We start from the raw sequence: 26,322 nt of genomic DNA, 5'->3' as shown, positions 1-26,322 counted from the left end.
AATAATGATGTAGTTGAATTTAAAACAATATTCCCAGAACCATATTTTAAAATAACTTAAGGAGACAGAGCTCCTGGGTGGCTCAGTAGATTAAGCCTCCGACTCTTGATTTCAGCTCAGGTTGTAATCTCATGGTTCAAAAGACTGAGCCCTGCTTCCGGCTCTGCGCTGACAGTGTGAAACCTGCTTGGGATTCTCTCTCTCCCTCTCTCTCTCTGCCCCTCCCCTACTCATACTCTGCCTCTCTCTCTCTCAAAAATAAATAAACATTAAAACAATTTTAAAAATAAAATAACTGAAGGAGACTAGACAGAAAAGAAACAGATTGAAGTACATTGTTCCTGCACGGTTGATATAGATGGCAAAGTCCAAAAGTAGGCACTGCATGTTTTTTGTTTTTTGTTTTGTGAAAACAATTTTCTTTTATGTACAGAAAATTCAACAGTGTACACTTAGCCCAGTTTGGTGGCCAGTTCTTTAGCCTTTGCTTTTCCAGCTTGGTAATGCCAGCAACCCACTTTGGACCCAGGATGTTGCCTCCCCAGTGATGGCGTATGTCATCATATCTGTCATTGTAATTGGTCCTGATAGCTTCCACCAGCTTAGCCAGAGTTCCTTTGTCTTCTGAGTTAATGTGTGTGAAGGTGACAGTAGTGCAGGTCTTCCTGGTCTTCCTGTGGACCACACACTCCAGGCTGGCCTTCCGCCTGATAATTCAGTAGGTAACCACCATCTAACAACACAGGGCATGCAGGAAGACAACCAGCTCAATGCGCTCCACATCATGTGCAGTCACTACCAGGTGAGCCTTCTTGTTTTCTACCAAGGTGGTGACATATAAACCCCAGCTCGAAGGACAGGAGACCTCTTAGTGGGGACACCCCTTTTGCCAGCAGCTTTCTTCTCAGCCTGAGCCAACAGTCTCTACTCGTCTTGCTTTGACCAGAGGTCTGTATTTGTGGGCCAGTATAAGCAGCTGAATAATTGTTTGGCAGTGCAAAGCTGGGTGACCTGCTTAATTGCAGGAGGAACTTTCAGACGTTGATAGAGAACAGCCCTTTGCTGCTGCAGCAGGATGTAGGTGTGGGGGGGGGGGGGCGGCATTTGACAAAGCAGGTGACGGCATTTGACAAAGCAGGTGAGATCCCTTTTGGGCTCAATGTCCTATCTGATGCCAAAATTCTTGGCTCTTTTCGCCAACAACGGATTGACCACCTTCTCAGCCTCCTGCTTCTTCATGACAGCAGGGACTGGGGCCACCCACTTCCCCTTAGCCTTCTTTCCATTCGACATTTTGGATGGCTGGAGGGGAGAGTGGCTCTGAGTGTTTTTAAACACAAAGGAATCAAGCATTAGTTTTGACTCAATGAGGGAGCCTCAGGAGTCATTTCTTGAGATCAGAAATCCCAAATAAGGGGCGCCTGGGTGGCGCAGTCGGTTAAGCGTCCGACTTCGGCCAGGTCACGATCTCACGGTCCGTGAGTTCGAGCCCCGCGTCAGGCTCTGGGCTGATGGCTCGGAGCCTGGAGCCTGTTTCCGATTCTGTGTCTCCCTCTCTCTCTGCCCCTCCCCGGTTCATGCTCTGTCTCTCTCTGTCCCAAAAATAAATAAAAAAACGTTGAAAAAAAAATTTAAAAAAAAAAAAAAAAAAGAAATCCCAAATAATTCAAGGTCAAAACTTTGGAACGGGAATAACTAAATAGTCATCAGAGTCAGGAATAAGGTTGTGTTGATGAATTATGGCTGCTACTCCTTGTGGATCTAGGAAGTTTTATAGAGCTGTCACACAAACAGCTGCTGACAGAGGCCATTTGATACTCAGCATATTGATTTTTAACTGCTATTATTTTCCTTCCACACTATTACTTTGCTTACACATTTGCCTCTTGTGTACTTTCTTCCTGCTCTATTGTTCCTAGCCTAAATTTCATCTACATTTGCTAAGAGTTTTACCTTTGCTAAGAGATCTTGGTATGACTCCTCCGATAGTAAGGAGACAAGAGGGTTAGTCTTACAATCCAACTTCTTTAATTCAAACTGCCTTTTCAAACACATCCTAAAGGGCAAAATTTGGCATCCTCTAATGGTCAAAAGTGTAACTTTATTCTTCCTGTATATAGAGAGAATAACATAGAGAATAGCTTTGTCCCCTAAAGTAATGGCTTTTAAACCTTTTGGAATTTGACCTTCGATCAGAAATGCCTTTTACTTCACAGCTATGCCAACCCTGGGACTGTTTGCTCTCAAATCCATTCCTTGCTCTTCCTCTGCCAAGTTTTAAGGATGCTGATCCCAAGAGGCTGTATTTCCACGGCTCCCAAGTTACGTTAACTGATTTCTGGGTGGGTGCCACTCGTGTGCAGTCCTGCCCTGACACTGGAGGGTGGGAGGAATGGGAAAGCCAGGATGATTCTCCTCATCTTTCTCTGCCTGCAGTGCATCTTTGACAGTGACTAGCTCTTCTCTGTGGCTCCAGCTCCAGCCAAAAATGTCCCCCTGCGATTTAAGCTTCTCCAGGATGACTCCAACTCTGGGACCCAGCAACACTGCTACTTCCCTTTATCCCTCCAGTCGAAAGGTATGTGGTTTCTGCCATTGCTGATCTCTGGGTTGTCTTATCTTCCCTTATTTGGCTTCTCTACCTATTCATCATTTGTGAAACAAGTTTCCTGTGTTAAATTCCCTCTGTTAAAAATACTCTGACCATGGGGGTACCTGGGTGGCTCAGTGGGTTAAGCGTCCACGTCTAACTCTTAATTTTGGCTCAGGTCATGATCTCGTGTTTCATGAGTTCAAGCCCCACTAGGGCTCTGAGCTTGACAGTGTGGAGCCTTTTTGGGATTCTTTCTTTCTCCCTCTTTCTCTGCTGCTGCCATCCTCTCTTTCTCAAAATAAATAAACTTAAAAAGAGAACACTCTGACCATGATATCTTTTTCCTGATATTTAATTATATCACATACAGGGGAACTGCCACCTTCCAGTAATTCGCCAAAATGACCAACACAAAGGGAAAGAGGAGAGCTACTCGCTATATGTTCTCTAGGCCTTTTAGAAAACATGGAGTTGTTCCTTTGGCAACATACATGCAAATCTACAAGAAAGGTGATATTGTGGACATCAAGGGAATGGGCACTGTTCAAAAAGGAATGCCCCACAAATGTTACCATGGCAAAACTGGAAGAATCTACAATGTTACCCAACATGCTGTTGGCATTGTTGTAAACAAACAAGTTAAGGGCAAGATTCTTGCTAAGAGAATTAATGTACGTATTGAGCACATTAAGCATTCAAAGAGCCGAGACAGCTTCCTGAAGCGTGTGAAGGAAAATGATAAGAAAAAGAAGGAAGCCAAGGAGAAAGGTACTTGGGTTCAACTGAAGCGCCAGCCTGCCCCACCCAGAGAAGCACACTTTGTGAGAACCAATGGAAAGGAGCCTGAGCTGTTGGAACCCATTCCCTATGAATTCATGGCATGATAAGTGTAAAAAAATAAAAGACGTCAAGACTGTAAAAATAAAATAAATAATAATAATTATATCACATACATATATGGGGAACAGAAGCAAATGCTTCATTAACAGTATTCCTTTTACTGTTTACAGACTCTGATATTCCTATTTTGTTCTATTGCACCTTTTAAAATGCCAATCACAACCTGTTAAATTGAGTTCATAACTCACTGATGGGTTGTATCTCACTAATGGAGATTTGGAAAACAGTGTCTTAGAGACCATATTTATTCATTTTTACTTTTTAGAAAGCAGATTCACAGTAAACTTACCCTTTTAGGTGCACATAAGAATTTTGAAAATTATATATAGAATATTTTAATCACCTCCAAAAGTTCCCTTGTTCTTTTTTTTTTTTTTTTTAATTTTTTTTTAACGTTTATTTATTTTTGAGACAGAGAGAGAGCATGAACGGGGCAGGGTCAGAGAGAGGGAGACACAGAATCCGAAACAGGCTCCAGGCTCCGAGCTGTCAGCACAGAGCCCGACGCGGGGCTTGAACTCATGGACCGTGAGATCATGACCTGAGCCGAAGTCGGCCGCTCAACCGACTGAGCCACCCAGGCGCCCCTCCCTTGTTCTTTTTTGTAGTTAACCCCTCTCTCCATCCCTAGGCCCTAGTAACCACCAATGTATTTTTTTGTCCTTGTATTTTTATCTTCTCCAGAATGTCATATAAGTAAAATCATATACTATAAGGTCTCCTGAATGTTTTTTTTCACTCAGCACAATGCTTTTTAGATTCATTTGTATTTACTCAAAGGATACAAAAATACAGATTTGAAGGGGTACATCACCCTGATGTTTACAGCAGCATTATCAACAATAGCCAAACTATGGAAAGAGCCCAGATGTCCATCAGCTGATAAATGGATAAAGAAGATGTGGTATATATACACAATGGAATATTACTCAGCCATCAAAGAGAATGAAATCTTGCCATTTGCAATGATATGAATGGAGCTAGAAGGTATTATGCTAAGCAAAATCAGTCAGAGAAAGACAAATACCATATGATTTCACTCATATGTGGAATTTAAAAAACAAAACAGATGAACATATGGAATGGGGGAAAAGGGAGAGGGAAGCAAACCAAAGAGACTCTTAACTATGGAGAACAAACTGAGGGTTGGTGGAGGGAAGTGTGTGAGGGATGGACTAAATGGGTAATGGGTATTAAGGGGGGCACTTGTTGGGATGAGCACTGAGTATTATATGTAGGTGATGAATCACTAAATTCTATACCTGAAACCAATTTTACCATGTATGTTAGCTAGAATTTAAATAAAAACTTGGAAAGAAAATGAAGAGATTCATGTGTGTTTTTGCATGTATAAGTAGTTGATTCTTTTTATCGCTGAATGATATTCTATTATCACATTAAATCTTAGAGACGTCTTTTTTTAGTCTAAAATGCACATTTTACTTCTGCTATTTGTTTTGCAACGTTAGTCTGAACCCATGTAAAACCTTTGTGGATATCTTAACCGCTGGATGGAGGCATGGGGATGGGAGGTCATCACAGAACAGCCTCAACAATTTTCGTGTTCAAAGGCAAGAGACTAATAGCCTGAGATCTGGAATCTTAGTCTGTTGGTTAAATTCTTCATTTAACTTTTGCTACCTCCCTATCTCAAGCAAATTACTTAACCTCTCTTAAATTGTAGTTTCCTTGTCTGTAAAATAAGATGGTAGGAATGGTATATGTTTCACCAAATTTTTATGGAGATAAAGTAAAATGAGATAAAGTGTGTAAAACACTTAGTGCAATGATTGGGCACAGTAAGTACAAGTAAATTAGTGTATGTCATAGGAAAGATGGCTATAATTTAGCCAGTCTAAAAAGTCAAGAAGAACAATTTTTTTCAAGAACAGTTCACTTCCTTTAACACCTTATCACTCACTTCCAAGTATCTGGGAGTAGTGTCATTGCCAACCAACGAGGAAAGGAGTCCATGAGGTCAGGAGGAAATGTCTGTGAAACCCAAATTCAGGGACTACCCATTGACTCTGCCACCTAACATCATTAAGTTAGTTGGTCACTGGACTTGAAATCAACAGACATGAAGTGGGAGTGGGGAGTCTGCATCTCTTCTATAATTTCTTCAATTCATATTACATTGGACCTCCAATGCATATCTTAAAAAGATGCAGACAGCATGGTACAATGGGAAGAATCCTAGATTTAAAGCCAGAATACTTTGGTAAGGTTGGATTTACCACTTTGTACTGATGTGATCTTGAACAAGTCACTTAGCATTTCTGTATCCTGGTTTATTCATCTGTAAATGGGTATATAATGTGATTATGCCCCATAAATCTTCCTAAATCAACTGTCACTTGTAATGATTTCAAAATTAACATTTTGTTATTATATAAAAATATATTTGATCATTCAAATGTGGCCATTCAGATTTGGATTATATGAACTCCATGATATGATGAGCATGAAGATTATTTCTGTGAAAGGATTTGTTATTGCTTGGAAATAAAGACTGATTGAGTTTATAAAACACTGTTCCACCTGACTCCTGAATGTCAGTGCTTAATACTCACCAGGCATGCACATTCTAACAGCCTTTGTGTTCATATAATGGACCAGTTAATTCTATTTGCTGCTGAGGATTCAGTCATATCCTACAAACAAAGATAGATTGTTTTGAATTAGTGTCTGCTGGGAAAAGATGTTCAATTGTTAAATTACTTTAGCTATGTGTGAGTTTTAATCACCTGGAGTATATTACTACTTTACAAATTATATTTCTCTGTAGAATGAAATCTTTATGAATTAGATAAACTATTAATATAGTTCTTTATATTTAAATCACACTTGCAGCATATATTGTCATTTTTAAAAAACACATTTTGGGACTTTCAGAAAGCCATTAAAATGTCACTATCCTAAAAAAGCAAAAAAGTACAACAACCAAGGCTTAAGTGTTTTCCACTAAATTTGTTAAGGGACATAAATCTACTATGTGTAACATCCATCCATCTTTTCTATTATAGACTATCTATTATATACTTGGATCGTGTTGCCTGAGCTATGCAAAGATGAATGAGTGAGAAGGTCATCTTTTCTCATCTTTTTTCATCTATTGAAAAAAGGACACAAATGAGTTATAATACAATACAAGGGGTACTGTAATTGAGATATTAATTCATCAGTAAACACTTTTTAATAAATTTAGTGTCAGCATGTGCCAGACCCTAAACTAGCTGTTAAGTACAAGGGTCACCTGAGTGGCTCTGTGGGTTAAGTGTCCAACTCTTGATTTCAGCTCAGTTCAGGATCTCGTTGTCATGAGATCAAGCCCTGCATTGGGCTCTGTGCTGAGAGCATGGAGCCTACTTGGAATTCTCTTTCTCTTCCTCTATCTCTGCCTCTTCCCCCACTCACATGCACATGTGCGCACCCATGCACACACTCTCTCTTTCTCTCTCAAAATAAGTAAACGTTTTTTAAAAATATTAAGAGTTAAGACTCTGAGAGGTTATAGTGTGATAGAGGAGACCCACAAATACAGAAGAAATTATGAAAGAGTACCTAACCTGACCTTGTGGAATAATGTAGGAAAATCTTCTCATAGGTAAAATTTAAACAGAGTACAGAAAAACTAATAGGAGGTAAGAGGAAGAAGAGGGCTAAGTACATTGTGGTCAGAAAAGCAACTTTTGCAAAGGTACAAAGATGAGGAAAACTGCAAATCATTTAGTATGTCTGGATCCTGGGATACATATTAGAAAGTGGGAAGAGATGCAGGCCGGGTGAATAGGGGCCAGGTAACGAGGGACTGTGTATGCTGTGCTATCCAAACCATTTTTTGTGGCTGTTGGTTGTCCCACTTTTTGTTGGCCTCTTGGGTATCTTGATGAGATTTTTATTGTCTTTTGAACTGTTATTTCTTTATTGATAAAGTGTTGTTTCTCTTTCTGCTTGTGTTTTTTTTTTCTTTCTTTGTCTATAGTCTTCAGATATTTGACTATGATATATCTTGGTGCAGATTTCTTTGGGTTTACCTCATATGGATTTTACTCAGCTTCTTGAATCTGTAGGTTTATATCTTACCCAGTTTGAGAAGTTTTCAGCCATAACTTCTTTGAGTACTTTTTCAGCTCCACCCTTTCTCCTCCTCTTCAGAGGCTCTAACAGGAACTTTAGATCTTTTGTTGTCCCACAGGTCCCTGAGGCTGCTTTCAATTAAAAAAAAATTGTTTTTAATAGATTTTAGTTTTTAGGGCAGCAAAACCATCAAAGGTGTTCCTGCAGAGAATATGTATGTGTGCACGCACACACACGCACATGCCTACACACACACACACACGTATTCATACACATATATGTGTATATATGTTTTATTGAGATATAATTCACATATCATATGATTTTTAGTATATTCACTGAGTTGTGCTCCCACCATAATAATCAGTTTTAGGAGATTTCACCACTTCAAAAAGAAACTGTACTCAGTTGTAGGCAACCACCAGTCATTCCGTGCCTATAGATTTGCCTATTCTGGACGTTTCATATAAATGGAATCACGCAAGATGTAGGCATCTGTGACTGTATTCATTCATTTAGTTTAATGTTGTCAAAGTTTATCCATATTATAGCATGTATGAGTATTCGTTGCTTTTTATTGTGAGTAACATTCCATTTGTTTTAGTTTTCTATCGCTATAACAATTTAATGCAAACTTAGTGACTTAAAATAATGCAAATTTATTATCTTACAGTTCTATAGGTCAGAAGTCTAATATTAGTGCTGCTGGGCTAAAATCAAGGTGTTGGCAGGGAAGCACTTCTTTCTGGAAGCTCTAGTGGAGAATCTATTTCTGTACCTTTTTCAACCTCTAGTGGTTGCCCACATTTCTTGCCTGATGGTCCCCTTCCTCCATCTTCAAAACCAACAACAACAGGCTAAGTCCTCTCACGTTACATAACTCCAATGTTCTGCCTTCCTCTTCCACCATTAGGAACACTTGTGATTACATTGGGGCCCCATGAATAATCCAGAACAACCTCCCTATTTTAAGGTCAGCTGATTAGAGAACTTTACCTGCTACTTTAATTCTCCTTTGCCTTGTAATATAACATATTCACAGATTCTGGGGTTTTAGATGTAGGTATACAGTGGTTTGCCTACCACCTATAACAAGTACATAGTTTATTTATCTGTTCATCATTTGATGGATATTTGGGTTGTGTCCACTTTGGGGCTATTATGAATAATGCTGCTATGAACACTTCTGTATAAGGTTTTGAATGGATATATGTTTTCATTTCTCTTAGGTAAATACCTAAAAGTAGAACTGCAGGGTTGTAATATTTACTTTTTAGGAAGATCATTCTAGTTCAGAGTAGAGAATGGTTAGGGGTGATATATACTGAGTGTTATGTGAATATGAAGGAGGAACAAGGAACACTTGTTGGTGAAGGCCTCAGAGAGGAAACATTTGAGGTGGATCTTGTAAAGTTATATTATCATGTATTGGCTTTCTTTTAATTATGAAGGTAACAAATTCATTGTAGAGATTTTTTTTCAGTGTAGAAAAGTCTCTAAAAAAGTTTAAAATCGGTGAAGGTACATGGGTGGCTCAGTCAGTTGAGCAGCCAACTTTGGCTCAGGTCATGATCTCACAGTTTGTGAGTTCAAGCCTCACAATGGGCTCTGTGCTGACAGCTCGGAGCCTGGAGCCTGCTTTGAATTCTGTGTCTCCTTCTCTCTCTCTGCTCCTCCCCCACTCACACTGTCTCTCTCCCTCAAAAATAAACATTTAAAAATTTTTTAAAAAAATTTAAATCCCTTACTATCCCACCACCAATGAAAACTACTGTTAACATTCTGCAGTACTTTCTTTGTGTGTATGTGTATGAATTGAGTTCATATTGTATGCATAGTTTTGTTGTTCGTTCTTTTCAATCAACATTATATCATAAGCATTTCCCCATGTCATTAGCCATCAAAAATAACAAAATGGCTACATAGTATTCTATAATAAGAAATTACTATCTGTTATTTAATTAGTCCTTTACTGTAGGATATTTAGGTTGATTTCCAACTTTCTATTATGGTAGATAATACTATAAGGAACATTCCGGTACATACATCTTTTCTTTGAGTTGGATTTGGAAGAATGAGTTACCTGGGAATAACTAGCAAGATAGTGGTTCCCTCTGCTTTAAAATAACATAAGGGGTGCCTGGGTGGCTCAGTCCGTTAAGCCTCCAACTTCGGTTCAGGTCATGATCTCACAGTTCATGGGTTCAAGCCCTGTGTCGGGCTCTGTGCTGATAGCTTAGAGCCTGGAGCCTGCTTCCAATTCTGTGTCTCCCTCTCTCTGCCTTTCCCTGGCTCACACTCTATCTCTCTCTCTCTCTCTCTCTTTCAAAAATAAATATAAAAGAGGGGAGGGGCCAACATGGCGGAGAAGTAGGGGGTCCTTACTTCCCGTGTTTCTCAAACAAAGAAGTGCAGAAGACAAAGGACTTTGAACACTAGAGCCTGGGAGGAAAAGAGACTGAATCTGCTAGGAAGAAAATGGGAAAGCTGGAAAAAAGATAGGTGGGTAACTGTGAACTGGGAGAGATTAAAAAAAAAAAAAAAAAAAAGGCCGCATGGGCATGGAGGGGAGGGACCCCTTCCGCGGAGAGACAAAGAGAAGAGAAAGAGCGGCTAGGGAAGTGTAGGACCAAATCTGGACAGGAGAAAGACCTTGGACTAAGACTGAGAGGGATCCAATCTCTAATTGCAGGGCTTTCTTCGGACTGGAGCCAGCTCCCTGTTCGTGCACGTGGGGAAGAGGGGAGCCAGGGGCTTGGGTGCAGTGGTAGGTCAGGGGCTCAGTCCGCAGTTGGAGAAAGTGGTTCCCTCCCTGGAGGGCTACGTGATAGTACAAAGTCTGCCTGCTTCCGCCACCCTAGGGGGCTCGCAGAGAGGGCAGCGGCTCTCAGTCTGCATAGGAGAAGGCGGTCCTCCCTGAAGTGTGGCAGCACAGACAAAGCCAGCCAGGACCACATAATGGCTGCACTGAGAGGCACTTCCCCAGTGCCAGAGTACACAGAGTGGGACTTTGAATCCTAAGCACAGGGTCAGGGGATTGGCAGAATGAGAAGAACAGCCCCGTCTGAGCCCGCGGCATGGTGAGGACGACTCAAACAGAGTCCACCAGGTCCAGCTCTGTGGAGAAGAGACTAGGGGATCACCATTCCCTGACCCCTCCCCACACCATCACCAAGGCTGGGCCTCAGGGATCACTCCCAGGGCCCATAGTGGAGGTGGGTCCAGACTACACCAAACCATGCCCCTTCACACTGGGTAACTTCGTATCCACCTGAGCGGCACAGACCCTGTGGAAAGCTCCTCCTGACAAGCGATGCAGCATTGCCTGGATTAACTCTAGGTCAATTCTGGATTAACTCTAGGTCAATTCTGGATATATAGATATATTCTCCTCCCCCTCATCATTTCTCTTCCTTATCTCTTCCCTACCCTAGGCTGGTTACTCTGGTTATTGGTCTATCTAAACGTACATATTTAATTCATTATCCTGATACATGTTGTACACTTCCTCCTTTACACTCCTTTCTCTCTCTCTGGAATAATCAAGTCATGTAGTTTCTCTGTCTGGGTACCTTTATCTTCATTTCATTGTCCCTGCCTCCTTTTTTATTTTCCTTTCTCTCTCTCTGGATTAAGCCTTTTAGTCTCTCTGCCTAGTCAATGTTTATTTTTTCTTCTCCCCCACCCCCCACCCCACCCCCACCCCCGCTCCCTCTCCTGTAATTTCTCTCTTTGTATCTGCTGTTCCATCAGCACCGCCTCCACCCTCTTCTTTACTTGTAGTCAGTGTTTTTGGGTTTTTGGTTTTAGTCTTTAGGTCTTTGTTTTTGTTTATTTGTTTTTTTGTGTTATTTGTTTGTGTGTTTGCATGTTTTTGTCTCCTGTTTGTCTATCTGTTTTCCTTTACAAGGCTACTCCAAGGAACAAATCAAAGCACACCTGGTGGTAGGTCAAAAATATCACTATGAGTAGGGTAATAAAATAACCAAAGTCACAACAACAGAGAGCAAGTAACAATCTCCAAAAAAACACCTCCTGAAGGGCCAGGCACTGGACAGTGTATGACCATCCTTTAATGTAGCAGTGCTCACAGGTGCAGAGCACACAACAAGCTTTTAAAATGCATAAGGGACAGAAAACTAGCCAAAAATGACAAAATGGAAAGGTTCTCCTCAAAAGAAATTCCAGGAAGTAGCGACAGCTAATGAATTGAACAAAACCTATTTAAGCAATAGAACTGAAAAAGAATTTAGAATAGTAGTCATAAAAATTAATTGCTGGGCTTGAAAAAAGCATAGAGGACAGCAGAGAATCTATTGCTACAAAGATCAAGGGACTAAAAAATAGTCATGATGAATTAAAAAATGCTATAAATGAAATGCAAAATAAAATGGAGACAGCCACAGCATGGATTGAAGAGGCAGAGGGGAGAATAGCTGAATTAGAAGATAAAATTATGGAAAAAGAGGAAGCTGAGAAAAACAGAGATAGAAAAATCCAGGAATACAAGGGGAGAATTAGAGAACTAAGTGATGCAATCAAACAGAAAAATATCCATATCATAGGAATTCCAGAAGAAGAAGAAGAAGAAGAAGAAGAAGAAGAAGAAGAAGAAGAAGAAGAAGGAGGAGGAGGGAGAGAAAGGGGCTGAAGGTGTACTTGAACAAATTATAGCTGAGAGCTTCCCCAATTTGGGGAAGGAAACAGGCATTAAAATCCAAGAGGCACAGAGAACTCCCTTCAGATATAACTTGAATCAATCTTCTGCATGACATATCATAGTGAAACTTGTAAAATATAAGGATAAAGAGAGAATTCTGAAAGCAGCTAGGGATAAATAGGCCCTAACTTGCATAGGTAGATACATAAGAGTAGTAGCAGACCTATCTACTGAAACTTGGCAGGCCAGAAAGGAATGGCAGGAAATCTTCAATGTAATGAACAGAAAAAAAAATATGCAGCCAAGAATCCTTTACCCAGCAAATCTGTTATCCAGAATAGAAGGAGAGATAAAGGTTTTCCCAAACAAAAACTGAAGGAATTCATCACCACTAAACCATCCATACAAGAGATCCTAAGGGGGACTCTGTGAGTGAAATGTTGCAAGGACCACAAAGTACCAGAGACACCACTACAAGCATGAAACCTACAGATATCACAATGACTGTAAACCCGTATATTTTAATAATAACACTGAATGTAAGTGGACTCTACCCATCTCTACAAGAGACTCATTTTAGACCTGAGGACACCTTCAGATTGAAAGTGAGGGGATAGAGAACTATCCATCATGCTACTGGAAGTCAAAAGAAAGCTGGAGTAGCCATACTCATATCAGACAAACTAGACTTTAAATTAAAGGCTGTAACAAGAGACGAAGAAGGGCATTATATAATAATTACAGTATCTATCCATCAGGAAGAGCTAACAATTATAAATGTCTATGCACCAAATTCGGAACACCCAAATATATAAAACAATTAATCACAAACATAAGCAATCTTATTGATGAGAATGTGGTAATTGCAGGCACTTTAATACTCCACTTACAACAATGGGTAGATCATCTAGACACAGAATCAATAAAGAAACAAGGGCCCTGAATGATACATTGGATCAGATGGACTTGACAGATATATTTAGAACTCTGCATCCCAAAGCAACGGAATATACTTTCTTCTCGAGTGCACATGGAACATTCTCCAAGATAGACCACATACGGGGTCACAAAACAGCCCTTCATAAGTATAAAAGAATTAAGATCACACCATGTACACTTTCAGGTCACAATGCTATGAAACTTGAAATCAACCACAGGAAAAAGTCTGGAAAACCTCCAAAAGCATGGAGGTTAAAGAACACCCTACTAAAGAATGAATGGGTCAACCAGGCAATTAGAGAAGAAATTAAAAAATATATGGAAACAAATGAAAATGAAAATGCAACAATCTAAATGCTTTGGGGTGCAGCAAAGGCAGTCCTGAGAGGAAAATACATTGTAATCCATGCCTATCTCAAGAAACAAGAAAAATCCCAAATACAATCTAACAGCACACCTAAAGGAACTAGAAGCAGAATAGCAAAGACACCCCAAGTCCAGCAGAAGAAGAGAAATAAACAATGTAGAATCTAAAAAAACAGTAGAGCAGATCAATGCAGCCAAGAGTTGGTTTTTTGAAAAAATAAACAAAATTGATAAACCTCTAGCCAGGCTTCTCAAAAGAAAAGGGAGATGACCCAAAGAGATAAAATCACAAATGAAAATGGAATTATTGCAACCAATCCCTCAGAAATACAAGCAATTTTCAGGGAATACTATGAAACATTATATGCCAACAAACTGGACAACCTGAAAGAAATGGACAAATTCCTAAACACCCACACTCTTCTAAAACTCAAACAAGAAGAAATAGAAATTTTGAACAGAACCATAACTAGTGAAGAAATTGAATCAGTAATCAAAAATCTCCCAACAAATAAGAGTCCAGGACCAGATAGCCTCCCTGGGAAATTCTACCAGACATTTAAAGCAAAGATAATACCTATCCTTCTCAAGCTGTTCCAAAAAACATAAATGGAAGGAAAACCTCCAGACTCATTCTTTGAAGCCAGCATTACTTTGATTCCCAAACCAGACAGAGACCCAGCAAAAAAAGAGAACTACAGAACAATATACCTGATGAATATGGATGCAAAATTTCTCAATAAGATACTAGCAAATCGAATTCAACAGCATATAAAAAGAATTATTCACCATGATCAAGTGAGATTCATTCCTGGGCTACAGGGCTGTTTCAATATTCGCAAATCAATGTGATACATCACATTAATAAAAGAAAAGATAAGAACCATATGATCCTGTTAATCGATGCAGAAAAAGCATTTGACAAAATATAACATCCTTTCTTAATAAAGACCCTCGAGAAAGTCAGGATAGAAGGAACATACTTAAACATCATAAAAGCCATTTATGAAAAGCCCACAGCTAATATTATCCCCAAAGGGGAAAAACTGAGAGCTTTCCCCCTGTGATCAGGAACACAACAAGGATGTCCACTCACCGCTATTGTTTAATATAATGTTGGAAGTTCTAGCATCAGCAATCAGGCAACAAAATGAAATCAAAGGCATCAAAATTGGCAAAGATGAAGTCACTTTTTGCAGATGACATGATACTATACATTGAAAATCTGATAGACTCCATCAAAAGTCTGCTAGAACTGATACATGAATTCAGCAAAGTCGCAGGATACAAAATTAATGTACAGAAATCAGTCGCACTTTTATACACCAATAATGAAGCAACAGAAAGACAAGTAAAGAAACTGATCCCATTCACAATTGCACCAAGAATCATAAAATACCTAGGAATAAACCTAACCAAAGATGTAAAAGAACTGTATGCTGAAAACTATAGAAAGCTTATGAAGGAAATTGGAGAAGATACAAAGAAATGGAAAAACATTCCATGATCATGGATTGGAAGAATAAATATCGTCAAAATGTCAATACTGCCCAAGCTATCTACACATTCAATGCAATCCCAATCAAAATTGCACCAGCATTCTTCTCGAAGCTAGAATAAGCAATCCTAAAATTTCTATGGAACCACAAAAGACCCCGAATAGCCAAAGTAATATTGAAGAAGAAAACCAAAGCGGGAGGCATCACAATCCCAGACTTTAGCCTCTACTACAAAGCTGTAATCATCAAGACAGTATGGTATTGGCACAAAACAGACACATAGACCAATGGAATAGAATAGAGGATCCAGAATTGGACCCACAAAAGTATGACCAACTGATCTTTGACAAAGCAGGAAAGAATATCCAATGGAAAAAAGACAGTCTCTTTAACAAATGGTGCTGGGAGAACTGGACAGCAACATGCAGAAGAATGAAACTAGACCACTTTCTTACACCATTCACAAAAACAAATTCAAAATGGATGAAGGACCTGAATGTAAGACAAGAAACCATCAAAACCCTAGAGGAGAAAGCAGGAAAAACCTCTCTGACCTCAGCAGCAGCAATTTCTTACTTGACACATCTCCAAAGGCAAGGGAATTAAAAGCAAAAATGAACTACTGGGATCTCATCAAGATAAAAAGCTTCTGCACTGCAAAGGAAACAACCAACAAAACTAAAAGGCAACTGATGGAATGGGAAAAGATATTTGCAAATGACATATTGGATAAAGGGCTAGTATCCAAAATCTACAAAGAACTCACCAAACTCCACACCTGAGAAACAAATAATCCCGTGAAGAAATGGATCAGAAGACATGAATAGACACTTCTCTAAAGAAGACATCCAGATGGCCAACAGGCACATGAAAAGATGCTCAATGTCACTCCTCATCATGGAAATACAAATCAAAACCACACTGAGATACCACCTCACACTGGTCAGAGTGGCTAAAATGAACAAATCAGGAGACTATAGATGCTGGCAAGGATGTGGAGAAACGGGAACCTTGTTGCACTATTGGTGGAAATGCAAACTAGTGCACCCACTCTGGAAAACAGTGTGGAGGTTCCTCAAAAAATTAAAAATAGACCTACGCTATGACCCAGCAATAGCACTGCTAGGAATTTACCCAAGGGATACAGGAGTGCTGATGCATAAGGGCACTTATACCCCCATGTTTATAGCAGCACTTTCAACAATAGCCAAATTATGGAAAGAGCCTACATGTCCATCAACTGATGAATGGATAAAGAAAATGTGGTTTATATATACAATGGAATATTACTTGGCAATGAGAAAGAATGAGATCTGGCCATTTGTAGCAATGTGAATGGAACTGGAGAGTATTATGCTAAGTGAAATAAGTCAGGCAGAGAAAGACAGATGCCATATGTTTTCACTCATATGTGGATCCTGAGAAACTTAACAGAAGACCAGGGGGGAGGGGAAGGGTAGAAAAAGTTACAGAGAGGGAAGGAGGCAAACCATAAGAGACTCTTGAATACTGAGAACAAACTGAGGGTTGATGGGGGGGTGGGGGAGAGAGGAAAGTGGGTGATGGGCATTGAGGAGGGCACCTGTTGGGATGAGCACTGGGTGTTGTATGGAAACCAATTTGACAATAAATTATATATTAAAAATTGGAATTTTCTTTCCTATATGTAAAATAAAATTCTTGATGATGCAAAATTTTATTCTAGCCATGATAATAATCCATCATTGTTAGTGGTAATGTGATACTACTAATCTAATGTTGGGCTGACCAAACTTTACTTTTCTTCTCGTATGAGTTGTTTTTGGTTTTTGTTTTTTTTTTTAATTTTTTTTTAACGTTTATTTATTTTTGAGACAGAGAGATACAGAGCATGAACGGGGGAGGGTCAGAGAGAGGGAGACACAGAACCCGAAACAGGCTCCAGGCTCTGAGCTGTCAGCACAGAGCCCGATGCGGGGCTCGAACTCACGGACCGCGAGATCATGACCTGAGCCGAAGTCGGCCGCTCAACCGACTGAGCCACCCAGGCGCCCCGGTTTGTTTTTTTTAAAACAGATTTCGCAAAGTTAAAATAACAACAACAAACTTTATCATTGATAAAGTCATGTCAATTGATACTACTTTACATTTCCAAACTACAGACTTAAGTCCCTATTTAGAATGGGATCTAATTCTTCAAGAAAATTATTACAGGGGCACCTGGGTGGCTCAGTTGGTTGAGCATCCGACTCTTGGTTTCTGCTCAGGTCATGATTGATATCAGGGTTGTGGGATCGAGTCCCATGTTGGCTCTGCACTGAGCGTGGAGTCTAAGATTCTCTCTCTTTCTCTCTCTGTCCTTTTGCCCCTCTTCCGTGCTCATGCTTTCTTCCTCTCTGAAAAAAAGAAAATAAAAAATAATAAAAAAGAGAAAAGCAAACTATTCTATACTTAAGTTTGGTGTTACAAAAGCAGATCTGGCCCTTCAATACCAACTAACCTGGCTTTAAACAGTGCCTGTCCTAATAAGGTTGTGACTTCTGTGTCAGGGACAAGCCACAGCTTCACATGCATACCTGTTAAAGAAATAGGCCCTCAATGCAATACCTATTGCATTTCAAAATGTCCTAACAGACACTCAAATATTGTTTTTACTACCAATGTGATGATATGCCTGAGGATGCAGTTAAGTCAAGAAAGACCATGGAAAGAAAACATAAGATGGTGATGACTGCGACGCCATATACGGAGCACAGCTCACCTTGATGAAATATAAAAGTAGAAGCTGTTTTAAGCCCAGTGTGCTGAAATGGAGGACTCTACATCTTCTATGAAATGAAGTTTCAAGGTACCACATGCTTCTTATTTCAGATTTTAAAGACAGACCTTTTTAGTTAAATTAGTGGCAGTTTTTCATCAGGAGTCAAGCATAAGAAGTGAAATAGTTTCTTTAAAAGCTGAGAAGCGGCTTGCAGCCCCTAAATTATAGATCCTAAGTTTGATCAGTGACTATGACTTAGCCGAAGAATGTCTAAAACAATAAATAATATAAATATTATTTTAATGTGAAGTAACCAGTCCCTTTTGTAGTCACAAACTTCATAGCCTAAATATCTCAGTCAAGAATCTTTTGATCATAGTGGCTCTTTTTTTATTTTGAATTTACCTCAATTGCCTTTAGATCTTCTCTGACCTCCCATCTCCTCATCCCCTTTCTAAATTTTATTTGTTTAGTCTTTACTTGTTTCTCCATACTTTCAAGTTTCTCCCTATTCCTCCTAACTTGTAAAACCCCAAACTGAAGAAATTACATTTGGATTCCTGATAATATAGTCCAGCGTTATTTTAATGGTTTTACTACATACTCTATGCACCTAATGTTCTGTGAGAAATGTGTTTTCTTTCCTTCTAAAACATGCCTTCATTCTTCCATTACTAGTGCTAGAGTCCCCTCTTCTCAGTGATAACATAACTCAGATCATTTTTCTAGTGTGTGGATGAGGCTGTCACGTGGAATGGAATCAAAGCCTCAAAGAGCAAATTTTATTGACTTGCCCTCCCATACAAGACCCAGAGGGAAGTTAAACTGCTTTCTTGTGGCTTGCATTCAGATGCACTGTGGCATAATACACTTTTTTGCCAACATATTTTCCTCTTTCCCATTTGAATGCATCTAAACATCTTACTGGGAAAGATAAACAAGCTTTTAAAAATATAAACAGACCTAAAAATTTTTAAGCAGTCTGTAAAACTCACAGAATTCTCATAAGACCAAAATAATCTAGCTAAATCTTATTCAGGATGTGGAGGGGGCAGTCTAGGCAAGAGCTCCATGCATGGGCATTCACAGACAAGTGTTTTTACTTCTACTCAGCAGAAGAAAAACTGTTCCTTCCCAAAACAGCTCCAGACAAATTTGTGAAGGGAATAATTTATATTTGACATCAAGAATCCCCCTTTCCCTTAGTCTTCATCCCCCACCCCCTTTTAGTTTGGTTAATTCCAACCATCTCTTCCCTTCTGTTCTCCGGAATATGTCAGATATATTCCCCCCAAAATACAAATGGCTAACATGACTTCCTATGTTCCTTCCCAGAGGTATCTACAGGGATCAAAGCCTAAACCTAAACTAATGATAATCATATCACACATCACAGGAACTGGACAGGTGATGTCAATGAGCAAAACATGTTGCATTTCAGGAATTGCCAGGGAAATGCAGGTAAATGATGGAGATAGAGCCAAAGGAGAGGCTTGGCCTCTCTCAGAGAAGGTGTCTAGCTCTTGTAGACTGTTGCCAAGTGGGTTTGTTGGCTTCAGTATTCCCAGATCTTCTGGCATTTATTTCACAACTCAGGCTTTTGTGAGAAATCTCCCAAAGTATCAGAGTGTTTAAGCACTAAACTTAACATACTTGCAAGCTGCATTCATCTGTGGGCTACCTGTTTGTTTGTATCTTTGGATGACAGGAAGACATGCTGACAACTGAAAGCTTATATGGACCAGTGGAAAGAGCTTTGGAGAGCCCCAGACCTGTTGAAATCCCAGTTTTGTCCCTAGTAGGTTGAGTAAGCAAGTTATTTAATGTCACTGAGCTTGACTTCCTTTGTCTGTAAATTGGGAATAAATCATCTCTCTGCCTTCCAAAATTTCTAGGTTAAGTTATATAACATATATAACTTATGCAACCCTTCAAACACTTCATGAAGGGAGTCACCCATCTGTATATAAGATCATTCCTACCTGTATGGTCTGATGTGGATAGTGTGAATATGGATGTGTTAAAGAATTCTGTGATTGTAGTTTATTGGACAGGTGACATGAGACATCAAAATATATATTTCAGCAAAGAGGCAAGGTTGCTACATACACTGGAATCAATAGAGTAACACTAAAATCGTTTTTATTTTACCTGGGTTCTAGTTTTTTAAATTTTTAAAAATGTTTTTAACTTATTTTTGAGAGAGAGAGTGAGACAGAGTGTGGTAAGGGGCAGAAAGAGAAGGAGACACAGAATCCGAAGCAGGCTCCAGGCTCTGAGCTGTCAGCACAGAGTCTGATGTAGGCTTGAACTCACAGACCGCAAGATCATGCCCTGAGCCAAAGTCAGATGCCTGACCGAGTGAGCCACCCAGGCACCCTGGGTTTTAGTTTAAAAAACAAAAACAAAAACAAAAACAAAAACTGTTAGCCTTTAGCTTTTTTTTTCAGTTTTGATATGTATATTATGCAAAATTTATAGTAAAACTTATCTGCTTAATAATTATATGCAAAGAGAGAAATAAAAAGATGGAATAAAGGCGAACTGATACAAGAATGAATTATAGCATAAAAAAGAATGAATTATAGCATATTCCATATCTCATTATATTAAGTAAGTGCATAGCATAATTAAGCCCTTGTAAATAAATGGAAAAATTGATTAAGTCCTAACAAGTAAAATAAGGAAAATACAATTCAAAATAACTTTATTGAAATAGGCTAGAATAGCCCATTATCCTGTTTTTTCCTGAATTTCAATCTGGATCCTGCCAAAACTTTAGCAACTTTATCATGGATCTCCCCCTTTAAAAATGTAAAGGAGAGGGGTGCCTGGGTGGCTCAGTCAGTTGAGTGTTTGACTCTTGATTTCGGTTCAGATCATGCTCCCAGAGTCGTGGGATCAAACCCCTTGTCGGACTCCTCACTGAGCATGGAGCTTGCTTAAGATTTTCTCTCTCTTTCCCTCTTCCCCTCTCCTCCCTCATGCACTCTCTCTCTCTAAAAACAATAAAAGTAAAAAAAGTATTTTTTTTAAAGTATAAGTCTAAGACTAGAAATGCCTAGGACAGAATAAGACAAAGCAGTTTGATGCCAGCCATGCTTATCCTGTTAGATGGTAAACAATGGTAATAAATATGAACTGGATAAGCCTGAAAACTGAGGACACTAGCACAGAGGTGTTGGGAGTATGATTTCTGACACATGTGGGTCCAATAAGTACACTGCTAAGTCATAATGCTTTGGGGTCAGTTTCCATGAAATGGATCTTCCAAATTTCTTTCATCAAGCTTCCTTTCAATTCTCTCTAGCTTTATTAGGTAACATCATTTCTAAAGTTCTGATAATCCCTTTAATAAGGTGAATTTGTTTATCCTTAGATGCGAGGAAGGGTATAGGGGAGAATAGAGACAGTGGCATATCAGAAGTTATTCTAAGTTAAAAAAAAAATACGACTGTCAAAGGTATCATGACTATGATATCAAGATAGGTGACTGGTATTCTGTACAAATTTTAGACAGTGTTAGCTAGCATATGTGACCATCTGTTCACTACTTTAGGATAAGATTTGTTTGTTTTTGTGGCAGAACTAATTCTATCTGTTTCAAAGGACTTTTGAAACAGTGCTTACTGTACACCAGTATAACTGCAAGCAGATAAGTTTACCTTAAACCCACTTCAAAACATATTCTGACTGTGACAGCTCATATGATCTCCTCCACTCTTGCCTCCAATACATGTGTGGTTTTATTATCCTAATTAACTGAGGACTGATTATACCTGGGGGATATTGCGCCATACAAGAAGAGATGAGGAGAATATATAATCAGACAGTGGAAATCTAAAAAAAAAAAAAAAAAAAAACAAAAAAAACTTCATAGAAAGGGGATGACTTTAGTATCAAGAGATGGAAAGGACCATTCCAGGGAAAGAATAGAATAAAGAAAACAGGCAGGAAAATGTAGAACAATGAATAGGTCAGTGAAAGTACAGGTTAGGGTTGGGGATAAGATTGTAAAAAGGTTTTTGAGCCTCAGGCTATAGGATTCAGATTTATTCTAAATGTGCTAAGGCGTAAGTCAACAAACTTTTTCTATTAAGATCCAGATAGCAAATACTTTGGGCTTTGCAGAGTAAGAGGCAAAATCAAGGGTATTATGTAAGTACTTACATGACAAGAGAGAAAACAAATTTTCACAATGAAATTCAAATATAATAATAATAATAATAGAGCACTTTTTTGAATACAGGCCTACAGTATGAAATTCTTTTGGGGATCACATTTTGCTTACTTAGGGTTCAAAGTTAGTGTACCCTACAACAAATGCATTACAAATGTTCACATGTAAAAACTATTCTTAGTTCACAAGCTGTACAAAAACAGGCAGCTGTATTGGATTCACAGGCTGTAGTTTGTTGACCTCAGCATTAGGGAATCATTCCATGTTTTTGAGACAGGGAGACAATCTGATCATAATGTTGGTTGCATTAGATGAGACAAACTAAAGGCAGTGTAGTATAGGCAAGAGATAACGAGAATATAACTTGTATATAATGTCATGGTTTTGAGTGGTCATGCTCAGGAAAGCAACTAAAGTAGAGCAAGAAAGAATCTTGGGTCAAGTCAAAGTCAGATAAGCAGCATTAACCACTTAGATGGATAAACCCTTATCCTAAGGAGAGGTTCACTTCCTTTTCTATACCTTGACATGTGTGGGACCTCTTATTTGTACTGGGAAAAGAGTCCAGATCTCTTTAGGCAAGTCTTGCCCCTGATTGAAGCAGAGTAAAAAAAAAGCTAAGAGAACCTCCAGAATAAAACATTTGAAAGACGAACTTACTGGGCAAGAAGAAGGGAAGCACTTTGAACTCTATTTTCAGGCACTGCAGAGACCCTTTGAAATCAGGAGAATAATCATTTCTCCATGAAGTGGTTTTGTAGCTACAGTGAGTCATCATATCTTTGCAATCCATGGTGTCAGTTATATAATCTTGTCAACTGGGTCAAACTCTCAGTTATCCAGTAGATATACTAATAATAAGTTTTAATGCCATGTTACAGAGATACTGTATCAAGTGAAGATGCATTCTAAAGAGTAGAAATTATGTGCTGTTGAAGATTTATCTTGAACCTGAACCTTATTCACCTAGAATCCAAGCGAATATGTGCACATGCTTTAAGGAACAGTGTTAGGGCTGTGGAAGTCTATTTACATAGAATGACAAAGGATCCTGCTTGGATAGTCAGTGTTAGAAGAGAGGGATAGTTCTGAATAAAGCACTGCCTATTAATTAAATTGTTCTCCAGCCCAGTTCCCACAGACTTCTACTTCAGTCTTAAGGTAGTGGGACACAATAAAGGTTGGCATCAAAACTGAACTGAGAGATTAAGAACCCTTGGAATTAGTGATTTCATCATTAGAAGGATAATTGCTCTTGACAAAGATCTTAGCACACTTGAATCAGGTATTTACTACCTTCGGGTAGATGTTGGCAGCATAGCACTTGCATGCCCCTGAAAACAGGGGCTTCCTTGATTTTTGTGCATAGGTGCCTTAGTTCCAGCCCTGGTTAGCAAGCATAGACAGCAATTTTGGTGACAACTAGATGCAAATAGCAGGGGGAAAATGGGGAGTTCCATTGGAAGCCATCACGTGTAGTCTTTGAAAAACTCATAGAAAGACAGTCACCCAATAAGCACTTGTAGAATGAATCTTGGGGTGACTTTGAAAGAATGTGTATTATTGCCTCACATCCTCTGTGGCACATGATGAGCTATAAATATAAAAATGATTCAGGGGCACCTGGGTGTCTCAGTTAAGTGTCCAACTTTGGCTCAGGTCATGATCTCACAGTCCATAAGATCTAGCCCCATGTCAAGCTCTGCACTGACTGCTCAGAGCCTGGAGCTGCTTCAGATTCTGTGTCTCCCTCTCTCTCTACCTCTCCCTTGCTTGTGCTCTGTCTCTCTGTCTGTCTCTCTCTCTCTCTGGAAAATAAACATTAAAAATTTTTTTAAATGATTCAAACAATCACATAAACATTTTATCACATATGAAGACTTAGATATTGTATGGGTATGTGAATCCCCCTTCCACAAATCAAATTGAATTTGGTATATTACATTCCTCCTGGAAAGCTACAGAGAAGTTGCAGCCACACAGTTACGTTATTTCCCATTCAGTGTTTGCTTTATAATGAAGGAAAAATAAGCTATTTCTTAAGGAACAGGTGTAGTGCTAGTTAGTCAAGAGAATAGCAAACAGCAGTGGATTGCTGCCCTGGAAACAGCCTGGTGTCCTAGCAACAAGCACGTTCGTTTGCTTGGACTGCCCTGTAGAGTTCTGTCAACATAGGTAAAGGGCTTACCTACAGCACTTAAGCAACAGCCTTTCTGTTTCAGAGTAAAGTGAGGCCCATATATGTAAACCTGGAAATGAAGGAGAAACCAGATTATTCTGCTAAGCAACCACTGGCTTGGAAGGTAAAAGGATAGCAATATAGGGGTTAAATTTATTCAGATTTACTTTTCATCTAGAGGGGGCTGGAAGTAAGTTTCTTTCTTTAATTGTTGGCTCTCCTAAAGGAAGAATCAAAACTTTGGTGGCAGTGGCTAAGACTATGACCTATGACTCTGTTCTCCCTGCCTTCTTTGGGTTAAAAAGTGCAGTATTTTCCCAAAACTTCATTCGACCTCTGCCTCCATGAGTAGCCACAAAGAGTAGGCGAAAAAGGACAGGACCTATCCTGGTGGTGATTAAGTTGAAGCTTCCATTTTTCCACATATTTTAATTATAATCCTTAAATTCTATGAGAATACTTGAGATTTTTGATTTGGAAAATGTTCAAAATATCTCATGAGACCCATAGGAAATCTCAATGATTGGAACTAGCTATAGTATAGCATATAGGGCAAATTTTCTGAGGCCAGGGCAAAAACTTGATAGGATTTGTATTTGGCCCCTTACACTCTTTTATTCTTTCTTTCTTCTTGAGTGAGAGAGAGCAAGCACAAGGAGGAGAGGGGCAGGAAGAATCCCAAGCAAGCTCCACACTCAGCATGGAGCCCAATGTGGGGCTTGATCCCACCACCACGAGATCATGACCTGAGCCCAAATCAAGAGTCTGATGAACAACTGTCTGAGCCACCCAGGCATCCCATCCCTTACCCTCTTTTAAAAGATCCCTTCCACTTTGTCTTTTTCCATTTTTTCACCTTTCCACATTTATTTAATTGAGCCAGAAATTATTCTAATCATAGTGAATCATCATTGCCTTCTCTACAACTCTAGAGATGTACAAAAATAGTAGGTACCATACAAGCAAGTGATGAATTTCAATTCAGGAGTGGTATGTTCAATATTAGATCAAACATGTTTTTAGAGAGCTAGATGAATTGGAAATTTCGGTGTTGCCAGTTGAGAACCTATTACTTTTCAATACATTCTCAGTAAAATTGAACCTCAAAGAGATCTCTCCTAAAAGAACATCTACCTTCAAAATTTGGAATAAAGTATATTGAGAAACAGTATTTTTTTCTCCTGATTTGTTTGTGTGTGTGTGTATGTATATAATTTTATTATTGCATAGCAAGAAATAAAATACTTAAATAAAACATCTATCCCTTTTGAATGCCTTGGCCTTGACCCTTTTATTGGTTGGTATAGCCTAGTAAGTCTCACACACACACACACACACACACACACACACACAAAGTGTTTTTCAGCTTTGCATAACTAAATCACCAGAAGCTAAAAAAAAAAAGAAAGAAAGAAAGAAAGAAATCCCACTTTAATAATGAATCTCAGCTCTTAGTTTAGTTTCTAAAAAAAATCAGTTTTCATTCAGACTTAATATGATGATATTAGGTTCCAGGAATCGGTAAAAACTAACATAGGAGAGTAATGAAATAAATCATAAAATTAGTTTAAAAATTCAAGTGGATGCCTGAAAAATGTCTTTGGTAACTGTGGAGATAATTGTTCATAACAAAGAACATGTTGAGTAACTATATTGTTATCATTATGACAACAGGCTTTTAGAATGAAGTCTTAGACAGAAGGAAATGATTTCCTGCTTCCAAGTTGGTGACCAATCTAGATATTAAAGCTACAAATGACTTATATTGTATTTCAGCAGATTACATTTAATTAATTAGTAAAAGTAAAACACAAACAGATGAAAGACCTTTTCTGGAGTATGATTGACAAGGAAAAAACAAATGATACTGAGTGATGGTATGAGGGAACTTTCAGCAAAGCATACAGAGAGAAAGGAGGAAATAATCACAGATAAAGCCAACCAATATAAAGGTAGAGTCTTGAAGAAGCCAAGAACATTTTTGTTAAAAGTGAATACAGGTATGTTGTACACCTGAAACTAACATATATTGTATGTAAACTATGCTTCAATTTTTAAAAAGTGAACATAGAGAAAGTTATATATGTGTACATTGCTGACAGCTTAGATAAGTGCCCAGATATATTTTATTTTAAGCAATGCCTTTAATTAAATGTAAACAGCAAATTCAGTCATTATGTCAACTT

General features: G+C 38.8%; 2 long non-coding RNA genes and 1 pseudogene across 2 annotated transcripts in view; 1 reads left to right on the top strand and 2 right to left on the bottom strand.

The window, feature by feature from the left end:
- LOC144613958 (uncharacterized) overlaps positions 1-7,700 on the bottom strand; it is a 45,534-nt gene extending 37,834 nt beyond the window's left edge. Inside the window, exons 1-2 of the long non-coding RNA XR_013551458.1 lie at positions 7,580-7,700; positions 6,067-6,147 (exon numbers count right to left, since the gene is read on the bottom strand). This is a non-coding gene — a long non-coding RNA (uncharacterized LOC144613958). The remainder of the gene's footprint in view (positions 1-6,066; positions 6,148-7,579) is intronic.
- LOC132665828 (large ribosomal subunit protein eL21 pseudogene) lies at positions 2,980-3,510 on the top strand (annotated as a pseudogene).
- A 9,537-nt stretch (positions 7,701-17,237) lies between the features above and the next one.
- LOC144613840 (uncharacterized) overlaps positions 17,238-26,322 on the bottom strand; it is a 37,648-nt gene continuing 28,563 nt past the window's right edge. The window contains exons 2-3 of the long non-coding RNA XR_013551270.2: positions 24,146-24,206; positions 17,238-17,412 (exon numbers count right to left, since the gene is read on the bottom strand). This is a non-coding gene — a long non-coding RNA (uncharacterized LOC144613840). The remainder of the gene's footprint in view (positions 17,413-24,145; positions 24,207-26,322) is intronic.

Source organism: Panthera onca, chromosome D3, assembly GCF_046562875.1.
Source record: "Panthera onca isolate mPanOnc1 chromosome D3, mPanOnc1 haplotype 2, whole genome shotgun sequence".
In the NCBI taxonomy this organism is placed as follows: domain Eukaryota; kingdom Metazoa; phylum Chordata; class Mammalia; order Carnivora; family Felidae; genus Panthera; species Panthera onca.
This window is presented reverse-complemented; position numbering and strand designations above follow the sequence as displayed.